The 16062-nt window shown below is 47.6% G+C and overlaps 1 long non-coding RNA gene across 1 annotated transcript; it reads left to right on the forward strand.

The window, feature by feature from the left end:
- Window positions 1-211: 211 nt before the first annotated feature.
- LOC132539039 (uncharacterized) lies at window positions 212-14496 on the forward strand. Its single transcript, XR_009550349.1, has 3 exons — window positions 212-429; window positions 12783-12866; window positions 14347-14496. It is a non-coding gene; the product is annotated as an uncharacterized LOC132539039 (long non-coding RNA).
- Window positions 14497-16062: the final 1566 nt, after the last annotated feature.

Consider the following 16062-nt stretch of genomic DNA (forward strand, 5'->3'; position numbering starts at 1 on the left):
CAGGAGAGTGGGTGAATGTCCTCAAAGACTAAACTATACAGAGCAGAAGTCTGAAGTCCCGGATGCTTGCTGTTTCAGTCAACATAATGGTTTATTCATGTTCCTCTTCCCTTCTACAGAAAAGGTTTTTCTCCATTGCGAAGAAGGAAGCTAAGAATAACCGCTCCTGTGCCAAGAGCAGACCGAGTGGGGGTAGCTTTGGAAGAAACCGGCCAGGCATTCCTGGGGAGTTCCGTCACTTTCAAGTGGGAAAGCTGGAAGATGGGGCTCATTTCTCTGTAACTTGGTCTCCTTGGCAGGGCTTCCTCAGAATGTTGTGACAGCGGCGAAACGCCACGCAGTTGTTAGTGTCCTGAGAACGCTTCACTCGGACTGACCTGCTTCCCCTTCTCCTCCACCCTGAACTCCTGCTCCTGCTCAGACAGCAAGGTGAGGAGGTGGAGGAGGGAGGATCTCTCTCACGTTTCTGTCTCCCACTCCTTGACTTCTCCCTCACGTCATCTGTGCCTCTTGGATTTCCAGGTCCATTGGAGAGGGATCCTCTTCCAGTGGGAGGTTGGTGTGTGTGTGTGTGAGTGTGTGAGTGTGTGTGTGTGTGTGTGTGTGAGTGTGTGTGAGTGTGTGTGAGTGTGTGTGTGACTGTGTGAGTGTGTGTGTGTGAGGGTGTGTGTGAGTGGTTGTTTGTGAGTGTGAGTGTGTGTATGTGTGTGAGTTGTGTGAGTGTGTGTGTGACTGTGTGAGTGTGTGTGAGTGTGAGTATGTGTGTAAGTGTGTGTGTGTGAGTGTGAGTGTGTGTGTGAGTGTGTATGATTGTGTGAGTGTGTGTGTGAGGGTGTGTGTGAGTGTGTATGTGAGTGTGTGTGTGTGAGTGTGTGTATGTGTGTGAGTGTGTGTGAGTGTGTGTGAGTGTGTGTGTGTGAGGGTGTGTGTGTGTGTGTGTGAGTGTGTGTGTGAGAGTGTGTGTATGTGTGTGTGAATGTGAGTGTGTGTGAGTGTGAGTGTGTGTGTGTAAGTGTGTGTGTGTGAGTGTGTATATGTAAGTGTGTGTGAGTGTGAGTGTGTGAGTGTGTGTGAGTGTGAGTGTGAGTGTGTGTGAGTGTGTGTGTGACTGTGTGAGTGTGTGTGAGTGTATGTGTGACTGTGTGTGTGAGTGTGTGTGCAAGTGAGTGTGAGTGTGTGTGTGAGGATGTGTGTGTGTGTGAGTGTGTGTGGGTGTGTGTGTGAGTGTGTATGTGAGTGTGTGTGTGAGTGTGTGTGAGTGTGTGTGTGAGTGTGTGTGTGAGTGTGTGTGAGTGTGTGTGAGTGTGTGTGTGTGACTGTGAGTGTGTGTGAGTGTATGTGTGACTGTGTGTGTGAGTGTGTGTGCAAGTGAGTGTGTGTGTGAGTGTGTGTGAGTGTGTGTGTGAGGGTGTGTGTGAGTGTGTGTGTGAGTGTGTGTGGGTGTGTGTGAGTGTGTGTGGGTGTGTGTGTGAGTGTGTATGTGAGTGTGTGTGTGTGAGTGTGTGAGTGTGTGTGAGTGTGTGTGTGAGTGTGTGTGAGTGTGTGTGAGTGAGTGTGTGTGTGTGTGTGAGTGTGTGTGTAAGTGTGTGTGTGAGTGTGTGTGTGTGAGTGTGTATGTGTGTGTGAGTGTGAGTGTGTGTGAGTGTGAGTGTGTGTGTAAGTGTGTGTGTGAGTGTGTGTGAGAGTGTGTGTATGTAAGTGTGTGTGAGTGTGAGTGTGTGAGTGTGAGTGTGTGAGTGTGTGTGTGACTGTGTGTGTGACTGTGTGAGTGTGTGTGAGTGTATGTGTGAGTGTGTGTGAGTGTATGTGTGAGTGTGTGCAAGTGAGTGTGTGTGTGAGTGTGTGTGTGAGTGTGTGTGGGTGTGTGTGAGAGTGTGTGAGTGTGTGTGAGTGTGTGTGTGTGAGTGTGTGTGAGTGTGTATGTGAGTGTGTGTGTGTGTGTGAGAGAGAGAGAGAGATCTGAGCCATTTTCCAGATCATCCACACTAAGAAGCACCTCGGGCTGGATCCCTGGGCTCCGGCCACCTCCTGGAGATCTTGAGGGGCCTGGTGCTCATTTTTGGTTTGATTTCATGAGTTACGTGAAGGCCAGAGGCATTCACTTGATGGAAGCCAAAGCCTAGCGTCAGAAAATGAGTATGGGAGGCTGGGCAGGGCAGTGGTACGCTCAGTTACAAGCACATAATACTAAGGGCATGAACCGGCCTACAGATCTGGGTTCTAGTGCCTGGCTCCCCACCTACAGGGAGAGGGGCACTTCACGAGTGATGAAACAGGTCTGCAGGTGTCTTTCTCTCTCCCTTTCTGTCTCTCCTTTCTCTTTCAATTTCTCTCTATTCTACCCACTAACAACAACAGAAAAGAGAGAGAGAGAGAGAGAGAGAGAGAGAGAGAGAGAGAAAGAAAGAAAGAAAGAGAGAAAGAAAGAAAGAAAAGGTCACCAGGAGAACAGAAGCAGTGACTTCATAGTGCAGGCACCTAGCCCCAGCAAAAACCCTGGAAGCCAAAAGAAGGAGAAGGAGGGAGAGGAGGAGGGGGAGGAGGAGGAGGAGGAAGAGGAGGAGGAGGAGGAGGAGGAGAAAGAGGAGGAGGAGGAGGAGGAGAAGGAGGAGATGAGTGGGTACTCTTCCTGTGTTCCTCAGCGAGAGCAAACCCTTGGAGAGGGCAGGTAGACCAGCTGCCTACTGACAGAGGAGTGAGAGAGGCTGGTGACCACTACTCTCTGGGCATCCTGGATATCTTCCCAGCGTGAATGAAGAGCGTCGTGCTGTCTGTGGAGAGTCATTTGCCGGTGGGATGTCCGGATGGGCAGGGGAGTCGGCTTCTCCCTCGCTTCTCTAGATGCTATGTCTCTCGAGCCTTAAAATAGACGTGCTCACATATTCTTAGACTCAAACCAAATAATACAGCTGCCAAAGGATTGAGATATTTCAGGATACATTTATTCCTCTTACATTTTGTTGCTGCCTAAACACAGTCCTTCTAAGGGGGGAAAAATTCCCTCACCACAGTTAATTTATTCACAACTTTCGATTGACTAAGTGCGATGTTTGCTGACAGGTTATGCTAAGTTTTGCATCCAGTTTTCAAAAGTGTAGGGCAAGGGCCTGTGGAGCATTTTGCCTGCGGACTTGTGCTGCCTCCAGCCCAGTCTTACATGGTTCCATCTGGCCTGACCTGAGCTCAGCCTCCTGGGATGGACATGGGTGGACAAAGACTAGGGGGATGGTGCTTCTGACACTTGTGCCCCGCCCCGGCTCCCTAACTTACGATTTGGGAATCCACGCAAAAGTGAGGTGAAGTGAGAATTGCTCTGGGAGAGGGCCAAGGTACTAACTGAGCCTCAAGGTCAGTTCAGTATAGACAGGAAGAAGGTCCATGCCTCCATCCAGGACACTGCCCTGTCAGAACTGCTGCTTTGTTCTGTGTCTGTGCACGTGTCTGCCTCCCCTGAAGCTCTGTGTCTTTGCTGCTAGTCGAAGACCCAGAGGATATGGGTCTGCACAGTGAGGGAGAGAGAAATGGAGCTCTTTAATAAAAAGAAAAATCCTAATTGGAGCACAGAGACAGAGTCACAGACAGACACGCAACTCTGAGAGTCAAGGCAGCTTGATATGAGGAAACGCGACGGTGCCAGGGGTCTCTCTCTCTCTCTCTCTCTCTCTCTCTTTCTTTTTCTCTCTCTCTCTCTCCATCCCCGAGGGTCCTGCCTTCCCCAGAAGGGACCAGAGAGCTGGGGACCAGGGGCTGGAGTCTCTCTCTCTCTCTCTCTCTCTCTCCTCTCAGGGTCTTGTCGTCCCCAGAAGGGACCAGAGAGCTGGGGGACCAGGGGTTGGGGGGTCTCTGAGTCTCTCTCTTTATCTCTCTCTCTCCCCCCAGCTAGCCACACTTCTCTCCTTTTATAAAACCATTTCTCAAAAATCAACAGGTCTGACACTCTGGGAAGGGTGGATGGGTGGGTAGTGTAATCTTGGGTAGTTCAGACAGTGGCTTAGTCATATCTTGCTCTGTTTGGAAGTATGGGGGCCTAAAATGGTCAATTCTTCTCTCTGAGCTCTGTGACCTAAGCTCTAGGCATGGTCAGGAGTTTAAGGCTTACTCCTTATTCCAAGATCCTCCCCCCGACTCACCCCTGACAAAATGGAGCTCGGCCTAAGGAGAGGAGCATATAAAATAATTCTTTCCCATTTTCTGTGATTTTTGAAACCATTGTCATGGTCTTTGAACCAGGCTGAGAACAGAAATGCCAGCATTACCATCTGAAAGCCTAGTCACTGGATACTGTCTCTTAATTTTAAATGAAATAAGACATCACCCCAAACCTCTTTGCCACAGTTCAACAAAACAAAACAAACCAAACCAAGCAACAACAACAAAAAAAACTTTTGAGGGTAGTGTCAGAAGCCAAAGAAGTTTTGTTTAATTAAGTGAATTAGTGGACAACAAAGGTCTTTATGGAGTGTAAAGTGTCATTTAATTGCCTGGTGTTACTACTATTAATTAAACTCAATTAAGCTCCTATTCATCCTTTTATGAGAAACACAAAGGTCATTCTCAGATATAGTACTTAATTGAAGGATAAAAGTTGTTTTTATCAAGAAAGCTCAACAAGCCAAACCAGGACTTACTGAGATCGAGGGAATGAATGGGAAGGATTACCGTAAAATGCCGAAAGAAAAGTGAGAACGAGATGTGAGAGTCAGATTCTATGCAGCAGAAAGAAAAAGAAGAGAACCCAACATTCACTCCTGCTTTGTTTCTTCAAAAGGGAGGGGCAGCTTTGATTTGGAAGTCAGACAAGCAATGAGGCAGAGGGGAGCCAGGCTAGGGCTGAGTTGCCAGGCAACCAATTTCCAAGCTGACTTCTCCTCCTTTCTTAAAGGATTGGCATAATGTTTTGGTTTTGCAAAGACCGAGAGCGATTTATTTACTTACTCATTGTGCATTCGACGACTTGTTCGCAAAATAAGGCTGGTGAAGCCAGAAAGGACACAAATACAGGCAATTAATTAGGAGATGCTTAAGGAGCCCAAAGTTGGGACATGTGATAAGACACCGGCAATGGTCAACAGGAGTAAACAAAGTCGGCTACTCCATGCCAGTGGAGCAAAAACAACAGCAAAATAAGTTTCCTCTTTTTTTTTTTTTATACGGCCAAGAGGATTCCTAATTAGAGTTTCCAATCTAAAAGAATGACCGGGGACCAAAACACATAGATTGCAAAAGATAACAAAGAGGACCCTAAGGAGACAGACAGCTGTGAAACTGACAGCAAAGAAAAGTGAAGAGTTGTCCTTTGGAAAAAGGGATCCAGGACGTGACTTCGAGGGTCACAGCTGGCAGGGAACTGCTCTGCTGAACGTCATCACAGGAGGGGCCCTGGGCCAGCTCTCTCAGGTGTTGACGCCCTGCCCACAGTGGAGAGGCTTCCAGGGGTCCCTGAGGCTTGGGGCTGCTGCCGCGAGGGCCGAGGGGTCTCTGGGGTGAGAAGGCCCCTCTGGGTCCCCCTCATGGCGGGGCCACTTCACCTGCCTTCCTCATGGGCAGCTGGACTTGAAGCGAGAGGCAGGGAAGGAACACACTTTGGTCACTCGAGATGAAGGGGAGGGCGTGATTCATGGACAGAGAGGGAGTGAACCGGTTCTCAGGGAAACGGGTTCTTTGATCCAGGGAATGGAGGCACCTCTTTAAGACCCCTCAGATTTCAGCCACCACGTTCAGTTCCAAGGGACCAGAAAGGAGTGGCTTGGGAAACAGCTGTTGTCATTAAAAACAAAAACAAAACAAGAAGCAGACAAGGAAGACCTCAGAGAAACATCAAACATCGTCTCTAGTGAATTCCCCGAAACAGCCTAGTCGAGTGGGTATGGCTCCTCAGACCTCACCTCCACAGCGGAAGGGCAGTGCTGGGCCTCTGGGCTGGAATGGTAACAGGTCCTAGGGCCAGCGGAGGGGCTGGGGGAGGGCTCGCCCTGGTTTTCTGGCTTCCTGACAACTTCTCGGCCAAATGAGTTGACCTACCAGCCATGGTCAACCGTCTATCTGCTCTGTGCTGAGCCTGCGCACAGGTGACCTGATGTAAATGCCATTCCTCTCCTTCTCTCTCTTGAAGTTGCTGAGAGAAAATGTGGGTCGTCTGTGCTCACATGAACAGACATCTGGGTGGGCCTGGGTCAACATTTCATCTCACCGGCTCACGGTGCAAGCTCGTCCAAATGGGAGCCTTCTGAACTGAAGTGTGGGGCTTTATTTTTTAATGTCACTTTTTCTGAGACACGTGTTTCTCCCCTTCACTCTCCCCTCTCTGTTGAGTAGCCAGACACTCATTTACAGGTTTTTGATGCTTGACTTATCTGTTCTGATCCCCACTCTCTGAAGTACTGTGTAGAACTGCAGGTGCTTTGCTTGGCAAGTGTTCTGAGGTTTCTCTTCAGAGGATATAAAGGTGCAAATCCCAGTAACTCACCTCCCACCTTCTGGCGGGCTGTGTGGGCCGACCATGATGAGAGCCCTGACGGCATCACCCGCCATCGTTGTCCTGCTTCTCTCTCCTCGATGGTCGCCTGTGACAGGTGCATCGATCCATCCCTGCGGTTCTTGTGCACAGTCCTCCAGCCAAACTGGCCCATCTGTTTCTGCCTGGCCATTCAGAAGAAGAAGAAGAAAAAGAAAGAGAAGGAGAAGGAGAGAAAGAGGAGGAAGGGGAAGGGGAAGAGAAGGAGAGGAAGGGGAAGGAGAAGAAGGAGAGGAAGAGGAGGAAGAGGAAGGAGGAGAAAGAAAAGGAGGAGAGGAGGAGGAAGGGGAAGGAGAGGAAGGGGTGGAAGAGGAAGGAGGAGAAGAAGAGAGGAGGAGGAGAAAGGGGAAGGGGAAGGACAAATGTTTTCTGCATGATGACATTACTCAGGAGAGAATTAATGTGGAGCCTCAGTCAGCAGAATCCCCACTCTGGAAGGCGGCCTGTGGTATAACCCCACCATCAATATTTTTCTGTCGCTTGGTGTGTTATCTGTTCTCATCTTTGGGCTGAGGCTGCAGTGACTCGCCAAGTTTCAGTGTGGCTAGAAAAAAAAAAAGGTGACAGTGACAGTAGCCTATTTGATTAGCATCCTCCTGACCTCACCTCACCTCATCTCACCTCAGAATCAGGCTCCTCTGCCAGAGACCAGGGAGCCCCCAGCAGTTGCACACGACAGACTACCAAGTCAAGATTCCACTGGAAGCACCAGGTGAGGTCACAGCAGGTCCTGGGTCATGTGGAGTTTCAGGTGAGGTTCCTAGCACCTGCGCTGTGGCGGCCAGGGCCAGTCAGCCTGCCCCGGAGGATCAGTCGGTTGTCTTCACATGTCTGTCTGCTGTCTCCTGAGGCGTCTACTTGTCTGTCAGTGAGGGTCTCAGCCCCTTATCTCCAGCGAGGATCTCTGACTGGCACTGAGAGCCTCTGGTTCCTGACCACACGCACCCATCAGTCTGGGGCCTGCTGGAGTCTGGGGTCAATGCACAGAATGAAATGGTGTTTTCCTCAAAGTGTGGTGCTAAGTAGTCCATCTTCTTCCAAGGGAGAGATTAAAAACCGCTCAAGAAAGCATCTGGGATTAGAGATCGCCATCCAGGAAATGCCAGGAAGGGGGGAGGGGGATTAATTTTTCTTCTTCCCGAATTGATCGCAGTATTTGTCCAGTTAGTCTTTGTCTTCTCACCAAATCAGACTTTCCCATTTGGATGTGCCAGTGTTGGCTTTCAGGAAAGCCTGTTTTTTTCTGGTTCTTCCTGATGAATGGAAAGGAGTCCTTTTTATTTTTCTCCATTGTGGTAAAAATCAAGCTGTCTCCTGGTGTCCTTCAAATAGAAATCAAATGATTTGAACAGAGAGTTCAGACTGCTGCCTTAAACTTCTGCTTTGTTCCCCCTGCAACCCAGTTTTAGTAAGTTAAAATGTAAATGGGCCTTGTTTCTAGAATGCAATCTACATTTTGTGAAAATATCAGCACTGAGGACAAAACCTGATCACAATCTTTCGTATATTCTTTCCTACTTACAGAACGCAGAGAGAAGCCAGGCAGGGACTCTTCCTTTTGTCTAGTGTCTGTGCTTGAATCGACCAGACAAAATGTGTGATTAGATGAATTTGTGTATCTCAATCATATTATTGTAGCTATTGTTAGAGTTTAGAATTCACAGGGCATAATTTTTAATTCAAGAATACAGAGTGGCGCTCTCTCTCCCTCTCTCTTTCTCTCTCTCTCTAAAATGATTCCTCAGTTACTAATGCTCAAGCTTCCTGGAATCAGGCCACAGTCTGACAACATGACGTACTGAACTGAACTACAGATTTAATTTAACCCTTCCTTACAGCCGGTCTTGAAGCTTTTGCCAACTGTGATCTCTTTCAGAATCTTTATGGATATCTGGTTTATTTTAATATCTTTATGAAAATAATTCAGTGGGGGGAGTCAGGCAGTAGCGCAGAGGCTTAAGTGCATGTGTCACAAAGCGCAAGGACCAGCGTAAGGATACTGGTTCGAGCCCCCGGCTCCCCACCTGCAGGGGAGTCACTTCACAGGCTGTGAAGCAGGTCTGCAGGTGTCTGTCTTTCTCTCCCCCTCTCTGTCTTCCCCTCCTCTCTCCATTTCTCTCTGTCCTATCTAATGACAAGGACAACAATAATAATGACAACAATAAAGCAACAAGGGCAACAAAGGGGAATAAAAAAATAAATAAAACAATAATAATTCAGGGGATGTGGTGCTGGCACACCTGGTTAAGCACACATGTTAATATGAGCACACATGTTAATATAAGCACACAAGAATTTGGGTTCAAGCCCTCAGCCCCCGCCTGCAGGGGAAAAATTCACGCGTGGTGTAACAGGGCTGCAGGTGTCTCTCTTTTTCCTCTATCTCCTCTTCCTTCTCAATTTCTGACTGTCTTTATTCAATAAATAAAGATAATAAAAAGTTAAAAAACAATTAGTTAATCAATTAGTTCATTGATTTTGGATAGAAGCAGAAAGAAAATGAGAGAGAAAGGGGGAAATAGAGAGGACGAGGGAGAGAGAGGCCTGTAGCACTGCTTCACTGCTCATGGAATTCCCACCTGACATGCCTGCACCATGAACCCACTGCTCCTGGAGGCCATTTTTTCCCCCTTTTGTTGCCCTTGTTGTTGTAGCCTTGTTGTGGTCATTATTGTTGTTGTTGATGTCATTCATTGTTGGATAGGACAGAGAGAAATGGAGAGAGGAGGGCAAGACAGAGAGGGGGAGAGAAAGACAGACACCTGCAGACCTGCTTCACCACCTGTGAAGCGACCCCTCCAGGTGGGGAGCCGGGGGATTGAACTGGGATCCTTATGCTGGTCCTGGTGCTTTGCACCACCTGCGCTTAACCCACTGCGCTACTGCCTGATGATCCCTCCCCCCTCTTTTTTTTTTTTTTTTTTAATAAGGCCCTTACCCAGATAGAGTACCCAGTCTCAAGACCAGGGCCCAAGAACAAATAACTCACTGTCATGTAACAGCGTGATTGGTTTTGGGTGTCATCTCCACAGCAAACCCACTGTGAAGTCCAAGTCTTTCTTACCCTTCCCCTCGTGTCATTTGATGGAATTGTGGCAAAACGAGTAGGGAATGAAACTATCCAGTGGCCAGGGGAGAAAGTTAGGGGTTTCCTTCCCAGATGGTCAAGGGCTCATTAAAAAATTCCAGACTAGGGAGTCGGGCTGTAGCGCAGTGGGTTAAGTGCACATGGTACCAAGTGCAAACAACCAGTGTAAGGATCCCAGTTCGAACCCCTGGCTCCCCACCTGCAGGGGAGTCGCTTCACAGGCGGTGAAGCAGGTCTGCAGGTGTCTGTCTTTCTCTCTCCCTCTCTGTCTTCCCTTCCTCTCTCCATTTCTCTCTGTCCTATCCAACAACAATGATATCAATCACAACAATGATAACTACAACAATAAGGGCAACAAACAAGGAAATAAATAAATAAATATAAAAAATACCAGAGTTGACAGATTAAGAGTCTGCGGGTCAAATATGGCCAGCATGTCTGCCTGCCTGCCTCTTTCTTCATTTACCTCTTTTTCTTTTCTCTCTCTCTTTCTCTCCCTCTCTTTCTATTTTCTTCCCTCTATCCATTTTGCTTTGTGTATTTATCTTTTGCACCACCTCCTGGACCGTCTTTGTGTATTTATAAAGGCTTTTAAAAAGAGGCTATTTCATGACTCGTACAAGTCCTATGCAATTCAAACCTCAGAGTCAGTCAGTAAGGTTATAATGGAACACCTCCTGCTCTTTTATCAATATATTTTCGACACCTGTATCTGTGTTAGCACAGCAGAGAGATCGAGTTGTGACAGAGACCGTATGTCCGAGGAAGTCTGAACCATTGACTAGTTATTCCTTTACAGAAAAAAAAAAAAAATCCCCTGCTTTTGATTGCTCAGAAAGAATGAGCAACACAGTCTTCAGTCTTGTTTTTTTTCAACGTGACTTTGCTCAGTGTGGAAAGTCAAGGAGTTAGAGATCCCTTATGGGTTTGTAGGGTGTATGGCGGCCCTTTCCCCTCCTACTATAGCAGATCCACGTTTTAAATAGTCGCATAACGGGAGTCGGGTGGTAGCACAGCAGGTTAAGCACTGCATATGGCACAAAGTGCAAGGACCGGAGTAAGGATCCCGGTTTGAACCCCCGGCTCCCCACCTGCAGGGGAGTCGCTTCACAAGCAGTAAAGTAGGTCTGCAGGTGTCTGTCTTTCTCTCCCCCTCTCTATCTTCCCCTCCTCTCTTAATTTCTCTCTGTCCTATCCAACTACAGTGACATCAATAACAATGATAATAACCACAACAATAAAACAACAAGGGCAACAAAAGGGAAAATAAATAAATATCAAAAAATTTAAATAGTCGCTTAAGCTGTGGGTAGAGACACAGCTCTTGTGAAAGTCGTCAAATGTAAGGAGATCATGTGATATGTTCATGATATACAATCACACACAGCAGCATGGAGAGAGAGAGGGAAAGAGAGAGAGAGAGACTGTTGAACAGCATCACCAGGGTTGACTGAGAGCTTTTTTTTGTCCTGAATCTTTGTCGTTCACTCACCCATTTTGCCAACTGCCAAGGAACTCCATTGGGCATGTGGAACAGCAGGGGCTTAGGAAAGACATACCTGCCAAACTCTACTTGGTAGGCATTAGGTCTAACCACCTTTCTCTTAGGGATAGCTTGTGTCTGGCGTTAGTGGATCTTACTTGTGGGGTATTTTTGGCAAAGTGTTTGGGCCACTGTTATCTTCCAGAAATAATTTGAGAATTCTATGTTTAAAGTAGACACTTGTTTACTTATTGCAAGACCGTTGTCTGGTCTTTTGTTAGGGATAAGAGAGCCTACAAGTAACTTCATTGTCAACAAGCACCTTGATAATTCTGTCACACCAGTGAACTGCAGTATGCCAGGGTGTGTGTTCCTTACAGTGTCATCTTCACTGAAACACTAGCTCTGGGTCTGTCAGAGGAGGCACACATCAGTCCCTAATCAAGGAGCAGTGTGCCAGTTGCATTCTCAGTGAGGCCTTTCTGAACACAGCAGCTTAGAAGAGTTTGGTAGGGAGGCTTCTCCCTCATCAATGCTCCAAAGGTGTAGAGAAAAGACTGTCCTGGTTTCAGCTGCACTATGTGTTTAGAAATGTCACCAACAATTTGTGTCTCAGAAATGCTTGACTTGTGGACCCCTGGTGCTAACTGGGTCCCCTGATTTCTGTAAAATCACTCCTGTCATCAGCTCAGTGGTAGGTATGAAACTGAATCTCTAACAATCCCTGGGGTAACTCTAAATAGCCAGTTGGATCTCATTTGATTTTCTTCCTGGGCAAAAAACATTTGAGTGTTTAGGGAGAGAGCTTTACTGTTTTCTAGTCTCATAATCTTTATTAGAATTCAAATGGTATGAGAGACAGGTCGAGTATCATCCTGGAGGATGCCCTGTTCTTGTGAGTTTTGACAGTATTGTGCTAAGTGAAAGAAGTCAGACAGACAGACCAATCCTCTATAAGCTCATGTGTCTATAGAACCTTAGAAAGCAGAACAATAGCCAACCACACAGGAAAAGAGAAAAAAAAAAAAAAGAAGGAAAGAAGGAAATGAAGAGAGAAAGGGAAGATCAGACTAATAAGCCTAAGAAGCAGAAATTAGAGGAATCAGAGAAGGTGTTTGTAAAGTATAACTTCCATTCAGTTGTAAGATGATGAATGACTAGCAACGAATGAGAAGATTACTTAAAAGAGTAAACCCTAGGGGGGGTCGGGTGGTAGCGCAGTGGGTTAAGTGCACATGGCGCAAAGTGCAAGGACCGGTGTAAGGATCCCGGTTTGAGTTCCCGGCTCCCCACCTGCAGGGGAGTCGCTTCATAGGTGGTGAAGCAGGTTTGCAGGTGTCTGTCTTTCTCTCCCCCTCTCTGTCTTCCCCTCCTTTCTCCATTTCTCTCTGTCCTGTCCAACAGTGATGACGACAACAGTAACAACAACAGTAATAACTACAACAAGAAAACAACAAGGGCAACAAAAGGGGGGGAGCAAATAAAAAGAAAAAGAAGTGAAAGATTAAACCCTAAGAGCTCTCAATATAAGGACCATTTCTTTTTCCCTTTTTGCTTTACTCTGTTCACCTCCCCACCCCCTTCTATTATATATATTTTGGGGGGGGGTGGATGTCAAGTGGATATATGTCAATCAAGCCATCCTGTGGTACATCTGAACTTGATATAATGATGCCTATCGATTTTTTTTTTGTCAGTATAAAATGAGAAACAAAAGACCACAAGGCCTCCACCTGGTGGTGCTGGTCAGAACCGGAGGAGAAGTGGACCCAGAGTTCTTGGTGAGTAGGAGCTAGCTAAGTTCACAGTGGCAGCAGAAAAGCTCATTGTGGGAAGTGACCCCAGGCCCGTGGGTCTGCTTAGAATGTTTCGCTTCAGTCACCATTTCCTCGGGTGCTTCTGTTTCACAACAGAATTCATAGGCAAAGCCGTCTTGTGCTGTGGCCAGAGGTCTGTGCCTCTGATAGCAGAGTCTGCCCTGTGCCACCAGGTACCGTCCTCTGAGGGACAGAGGACTTGGGTGGACAAGCTCCAGCCTGTGACCCTGGGCTTTGACAGGAAGGAGGCAGGACACTCACAAGAACTGTCTGCAGTGTCCGGATGGACCACTGACTGGCCCCACCATCCAGTATGTTGGGAAATTATTAAGCCAGCTCCCCCTGTTCCACCCTGTGTTCCTGATACTATGGCCTATCTACATAATCATTGTTTTGCCTGAGAGATCCCCACCCATTCCATTCCTTTGATCTCTTCTTTCTGCCCTGGGGACCCTCCCTGCCTGCAGGGTAATATTAATCCCACCAGTTAAAACCCTCACAACAGTTGCTAAGGAAGTTTCTACCTTCCCAGCCCCTTTTGCCTTTCTCTGCCCCTTTCCTAGCCATTTCCGTTTCCGACTTGCCACTTCCGGGTCTATCCTATAAAAGCCTTGGCTCTCTGATCAATAAAGACATTCCATTGCCACGCCACGTGCTTGGTGCATGAGTCATCTCTCTCCCGCGTCACTGAGTGAGTAGCAGCTCAGGATGGCTCCAGTTGAGTTCTCTGCAACCCAGAGAGTACACGCCCAGGAAGAGGCTCCCCCACGCTAGCCCAGCACAGTGGACAACAGCACTGCCGTCTTTGTTAGAACACTCTCCTCTCCTCACATAGGCTTTTTAAAAATTTCTTTTTCCTTATTGAATAAAGACAACCAGAAACCGAGAAGGTAGTAGAAGAGAGAGAGAGAGATGGAGAGAGAGAGACCTGCAGCCCTGCTTCACCATTTGCAAAGCTTTCCCCCTACAGGTGGGGACTGGGGGCTTGAACCCGGGTCCTTGAGCACTGTAACATGTGCACTCAACCAGGTGTGCCACCACCCTCAGATAGGTTTTGTTACATTTTCATGTTTGTATAAATGTCAAAGGCTTCACACACCTCCAAAAATCCCACAAGGCCCCAGATGTGTTTACGAAACATGTCTTTATTGTCCAGAGAGTCTTGTGTGGCTAGCCTTGCGTTAAGAGCCCTGACTTTGCATGTGTGAGCTAGTAAGATCCCAGTTCAAGTCTCAGCACTGCCAAGTGCCAGAACTAGACAGTAAACAGATGGTAAATAAATCTTAGAATCAAAAGCAAAGCTGTTGGCTTTATGAAGAAGAGCTTCACCACCCGTGGGAAAAAGACACTCCTCTCCCGCTAGCACTGGCACTGGCCACCAGCTCAGGGCCTTTAATCACTAACAGTGACTTGAATAATCCCACCCCTGTAATTTTCTTTCCAGGAGCCCTTGGGACCTGACTGTGACGTTCTTCCAGGCATTAAAATAGAGTCGGGGACAGACTTGTTAAGTCATGCAGCCTGGTCATCGGATCCCCACGGCCATTCCCTGGAGTATTTCTGGTGCCCTGACTCGCCTGGGTTTGAATCATAACTGCACCTTCTGTGGCTTCCCCTGGGAGCCGCTAATACATTCTTTCTTCATTTTGGCTTAATTTTTTGTTTGTTTGTTTGTTTGTTTCTTGACTTATTCAGTCATTCCTGGGAATGCCGCCGAGATGGCGTTCTGCTTAGGGCACCTTCACACTTTCTCTTTTTGGTGTTCCCTGAGCTTTGGACATCTTCTCCCTCCCCCTTCCCCCCTCCCCTCCCCTCCCTCTCCCTCTCCCCCTCTACCCTCCCCCTCCATCCCCTCTCCCTCCCCACTTCTCCTCTCTCTCTCTCAGCTTCATGCTCCTCCTTTTGTTCATCCCTGTCTGCTTTTGATCCCCTCCTGTCTCGTGACTACGTATCTGTATTTTCCTCAGTCCCTTCACTCTTTCACACGGTTGCTATGTCCCTGTGAGAGAAAGGGGGTTTGGAGAGACAGACAAACACAGATGAGGGCCGGGGGTCCCTCAGTCACACCACAGCAGGTGCCCAAAACAGACAGAAGACCAGATCGGGGCTGTTGCCTTTCCAGGGTCTGAAACCAGCGCAGGCAACCCTGCAAAGCTGCCCTTCTTTTTGGATCAAACTGCTGGTCTGGTTTCTCATCTCGGACGAGTTTCCCCTCAGCCCACCACCTTTCATTTCTGTCCCCTGTTCTCCCTGTGGCTACATTTCCCCAGACCCCACTGCCACATGGAGACCTGGAGTTCCCCATGTGCAACCCCTTCAAGTTAGAGAAGAGGAAGATGCCAGGGAAGCCATGTTTCTTTTTTTTTTTTTTTCCAGGTTGCACATCAAGCTTGGAGGAGCCCAGATTCACAGCCTTTCTCTCAAATCTTGGGCCAAAGTTGAGTTCTCAAATGGAAAGCTATGGAATCTGTGAGATTCAGCAAAAGATAACTTATGCTGAGACAGCTGCCTCTAAGTCCAGTCAGAGTCACAGCAAGCATCAATTTGCCAGAGAGAGATGGTTGAGGGATGCGGGGGGGGGGGGGGGGGGGGTCTGATCAGCCTTCAGGAAAACTGAAGTCAGCGAGGTAACTAGCTCCGAATTAGACGGTTTGACTTGGAAACCCATCACTAACGTCTTCTGGGTTTTCTTCCCTTTGTAATTTATTAAGGTGTTTTTTTTTTCCTTCTCTTAGATAATAAAAGAGTGAAGTTTTGAGGCAGGTGTTCTAGCCACCCCAATTTTCTTTACCGACAATCTCTGAGCCAGGTGATAAATAATTGGTTAATTCTAACCTGGAGTTTCTGGATGACTAGTAAGAAGGTGAGAGCTCCTGCTTGTAACCCCCGGAGCCTCTCTGTTACTGCTTAGAATGTGCCCTGGAGCTGTCCTGTGGCATAATTTCCAAGCCCACCTTCTGAACTGACGTATGTGTGTGAGAATACTGGTCAAATGTCCACTGTTCCAAACACTGATACCCCTCCCCACTGCAAATGAGTTTTTCTAGGGGTCTCTTCCCAATGTTTACTGATTCTCTTTTTTTAAAATTAAATCAAATTAATTTATAAAATGAAGTTTACTGATTCTAAATCGCTAGCAACTGTGAGCAAACTAGGAAAG

This window comes from Erinaceus europaeus, chromosome 6, assembly GCF_950295315.1.
Source record: "Erinaceus europaeus chromosome 6, mEriEur2.1, whole genome shotgun sequence".
Lineage (NCBI taxonomy): Eukaryota > Metazoa > Chordata > Mammalia > Eulipotyphla > Erinaceidae > Erinaceus > Erinaceus europaeus.